This window comes from Octopus sinensis, linkage group LG12, assembly GCF_006345805.1.
Source record: "Octopus sinensis linkage group LG12, ASM634580v1, whole genome shotgun sequence".
NCBI classification, from domain to species: domain Eukaryota; kingdom Metazoa; phylum Mollusca; class Cephalopoda; order Octopoda; family Octopodidae; genus Octopus; species Octopus sinensis.
In genome coordinates this window covers 33,503,398-33,508,404 of record NC_043008.1, presented here as the reverse complement: position 1 = coordinate 33,508,404, position 5,007 = coordinate 33,503,398, and positions in this window count along the sequence as shown.

The following is a 5,007-nucleotide window of genomic DNA, read 5'->3' as shown; positions in this document are numbered from 1 at the left end:
TAAATGTTATTTCAATATTCAATCCAGCAATTCCTGCTTATTCATATTTTGGTAATAGTTTCGCCCATCTCTGATAGAGAAGCAACTCTATGATCAAAGTACAGCTGTGACTGTTTCATTCTGAGCTGTGATTGTTCCATTTGAATAGTCGTTGGAGCTTTCTGCGCTCTGATCTCAATTCCTACCAAGATCGACTTTGCTGAAATCCTTTTAGAATCTATAAATAAAGTACCAATCAAATATTGGTTAATTCTTCTTCTTGTACTTTCCCCACCTCTCTCTCTCTCTTATTCTGAGGCGACTACGTTGAGCTGTCAGAAGGCTTATAAGTTCAGAAATAGGAAGGTGTGAGCAATTGGCTTGCAATCTCGTATCATAGAAGAATAATTCGACTGAAACCGTCTGAGAGTAGCTCAGTATGTCGTGAGTATGGACAAATTAGCAGTTAAAGTGTATCTCGGATCAATTATCCAATGTGACATTAAAAAAAAAAAAGAACTGTAGAGTGTAATTTGAAATTTGTTTACTATTTCTAGTTCGTCGAGCGACCACGGAGAGGCTCTCTTGCTTGACTTGTCTCTTTAATAATTCGTTCTTTGATGCTTCTATTTTTTTTTCTACGTCTGTTAGTGTACAACATTGTAGCTCTCTGTCGGTTACGATGGCGAGGATTCCAGTTGACCCGATCAACAGAACAGCTTGCTAGTGAAAATAGCATGCAAGTGGCTGAACTTCCACAGACACGCATACCATTAACGTAGTTCTCAGGGAGATTCAGCGTGACACGCGGAATGTAACAAGGCTGCCCCATTGAAGTACAGCTACTACTCATTTTTGCCAGCTGAGTGAACTGGAGCAACGTGAAATAAAGTATCTTGCTCAAGGAATCGAACTCATGAGCTTATGATTGGGAACCGAATACCGTAACCGCTAAGCCACGCGCCTTCACGTACGACATTGTGACATCTACTTAAATATACTCTCATACCTAATTCAGTAAGTACAGGGAAATTTGTTTCGCTGAAGAAGTCTAGTAATATTGGAACATGTACAGAATTGTGACATTGTAACATCTACTTAAATATACCCTCACACCTATTTCAGTAAGTACAGGGAACTGAAGAGGTTTAGTAATATTGAAACAAGTATAGAATTGTCTAACCATACTTTTCAAAAGTCTCACAATAATATTGTCTAACCATACTTTCAAAAGTCTCACAACGACTAAGATTTGTATTTTTCTCTCCCTATAGTTATTTGTAGTTAGCTTTTTGTTGCCCTCTGCATTAAATATGATAGCACTAACTTAACTGCTAATTGTTCATTCTTTGATTTGCAAGATCTTTTTTAAAAATCCTTGCTCGCAACAATACTTTGATTCTGGAGGTTATATATATATATATATATTATATATATATATATATGAATCGTGAATAGGAAGGTGATTCCCAACTCTCTCTCCCCCTCTCTACCTATATTTCTATCTACCCATCTCCATTGTCAATGGAATCTCAAAAACAATGTTCTCTTCTAAACACCCCACCAACATCTGTTTTATATAAATGAACAAGTTGTTTATACACTCACACTATTTTATTTGACAAGTTCGAGAAACGAACGAAAGCGTTAATAATAGTAAAGAAATAAAAAGATTTTTTTTCCAAAATTCTGACGACTTTTTTTTCTCAATATTCAATTTCTGTACATCACCTAACACTCTATGCATATCTCCTTGGATGTACAAGATGCCAGAATGAATGGATCACAATCAAACTCGCAGCCGAGAAACACTAAAAATACAGAAGAATTTCTCACAGAAATATCTAATATGTTGAACTTACTTATTTCAAGACTTGACACAATCTTCGCCAATACAGATAAAATTGCGAAGGTACTCTAAGAACAGAGACGAACAACAAGAAAGCAGCAAGAACTGAGATACAACAAAATCACTTAAAACCACATCTCTGAAAGAAACTTGTTAATCAACGGAAACATGCACATTAGAAAAGCATTCGATGCAACAATATAGCAAACACCTACCAGAACTGGCGAAGCAAAGAAAACCCAGTCCTGCCCAGAAAATTTCTTATTAAAGGAATAAGAAGTGAATCACTGGAATAGACATTGGAATACGTACGAATTTAGCTTTATGCCGACCCGAAGCATAAATCGCTCTTCTACAATCACAAAAAATACGACACGAAGAGAAAGTAGAAAATATTGACGCAGTTATGTTTGCTGAGCGGAGTGACAATCAATGTCGTGAAAAACGGCAAAAACTATGGAAGGAAGACACAAAGCCGGAAGAAGAAAAATCTATAAAAATGTGGGAAAAACAACAAGAGTGGTTCACTATGAAAAAAACTATGGAGAAAACTCCATTATGAAAACGAAACGAACGACAACAACAAAAAATACGAGGAAATCGAAAACAAACATAAACACCAACCCCCCAGGGACCGGACTAAGGTATTGAAACTCTAATTACCCAAGAACACACGCGGAAATGACCTCCATCTCACCCCAAGTACAGACTAGAAATTCATATTCAACAATACATAACACTGCAAGTAGCCAACACATGTAACATAGAAGACAACCATCAACCCATAATTTCAAACACAATAGATGGATAAAATACACGAAAGAAAAATAACAAACTGACAACCACCAACCCGTAATAACATGTACCCTAGGTGGATGACTACATGGGAATAAAGACAAATAAAATACGGACATATATATATATATATATATATATATATATATATATTTTATATATATATATATATTATATATATATATATATATATATATATTATATAACCAGTGCAAAGATGCAATTTCTTTACAAGAACGCTTAAACAAAGAAAATTTTTTCCTCGAAAAATACAGAACACGTCTAAATATGCACGCATAACCAACTTTGATCTCTTTACATACTTTAATTCACGATTACATACCCATCACTACATATTTCTCCCCACTAGTCTAGTTTTTGTGTGTATATATGTGTGTGTGTGTATATGTATATATATATATAGATAGACTAGCAGTATCGCCCGGCGTTGCTCAGGTTTGTAAGGGAAATAACTATAAAGCATTTTTAGAGAGTTATAGCCAAAAAATAGCAAAAAAATGGAAAAAAATGATGGTAAATTTTTTTTGAGAGTAAAAAAAGGTGGAGTTGCGTCCCCTATACAGTTTGTGTTTCTGATTCTTGACCCCCATGTCGAATTTATCGATTTTTTTCAGAACTGGGGGAACTTTTCAAAATTTTCGCTGCGTTAGTTTTGAATTATGACATTGGGCTATGTGTGTGTCAAGTTTCATCAGAATCGGTTGGAAGCCGTGGTCAGGGTGAGGGTACAAGCAAACAGACACACAGAAACACGCACAGACAAACTGCCGTTTATATAGAGAGAGATAGATATAGATACACACACACACACACACACACACATATAATATTATATGGCATATAGATGATATTTTGCAATATTCTCATAGTCTCCATGTAATTGTTGTCGCTTCAATAAATTTTGGAAGATGGTTCGTCATTATTGTCATTGTTAAGACTGTGAACTGGCAGAATCGTCGGTACGCTGGACGAAATGAGTAGCAGTATTTCGCCCGTTGAGTTCAAATTCCAGCAAAGTCGACTTTGCCTTTCATCCTTTCGGGGTCGATAAAATGAGTACGAGTTGAGTAGTCCTCTCCCAACAAATTTCAGGCCTTGTGTCTGTAGTAGAAAGGATTGTTATTATTATTGTTAGGCGGCAAGCTGACATAACAGTTAGGCTTTTCATCCGTCCGTCTTCTGAGTTCAAATTCCGCCGAGGCGAACTTTGCCATTCATCCTTTCGGGATCTATAAAATAAGTACCAGTCAAGTACTGGGATCGATGTGATCGATTCCTCCCACCCTCAAAAGCTGCCAGCCTTGTGCCAAAATTTGAAACTATTATTATTATTATTATTATTATTATTATTATTATTATTATTATTATTATTATTATTATTATTATTGAGTCAGTGAGCAGAGCATGCCATCAAAGTGACACTGGGGTAAAATATACGAAGCCCAGTATACCCATCATGACTACCCGTCTGATAAGGGTACACCAGGCACATGCATCACAACCATATGTGCACGACATGGTGATCTCATATCAAGATAAACAGCACATGACCTTGCAGGTGGAGCCCAGTTAGAATTTTCTTCAGATCACACATGGCTATGATGCTCCCCCACTACTTCTGCTCGTGATCAGAGATGCATATATCGTCAGCCACTAAGGGACATGATCAACCGGTTAAGGTCGAACAACTGACAAGCAAATCTGTGGTATTGAGCAGAATATTTGCTGTAGCCCATCTTTTATACCAAGACAAAACAATGTACATGATAACACTTCCAATCAGTAAGATCAGAAGCCATGAGAGCCACTGCCTGGTACTGCATCAGGGCATTTATTATTATTATTATTATTATTATTATTATTATTATTATTATTATTATTATTATTATTATTTATTGGTTATGTATTAGTTTTTTTAAACTTTCAAAGTAAAGATGCGCAAGATAAAAGAATTGATTAATGCCATCTAAATTAAACACTATTTTCATTGTTGGTCGGGGTGGGGGGTGATTCTTCAGGAGAAGCAGGATGGAGTGACAATACTTCTAATAGGCAACAATTCACTAAGTAATCAATCCTTTAAGGTTTTGTACGAAAAAGTATAGGTTACCCCATGATAGAATCATTATAATATCTCGACGTATTAGTTTCAAGTGCTTCGTATTAACCACACAAGAATAACCATAGACAGAACAGAACAACTTTCCCAATTTCGCTTAGTCATCAGCTTCTAATATCGATTTACTACATTGGCACAAGGCCACAGATGATAAGGGAAGGGCGCACACTTCACTGATAAATCAATCCACATTTAATTAACTGTTCCTTATTTTATATGCTTCCCTTTCACCATCGATGAACGA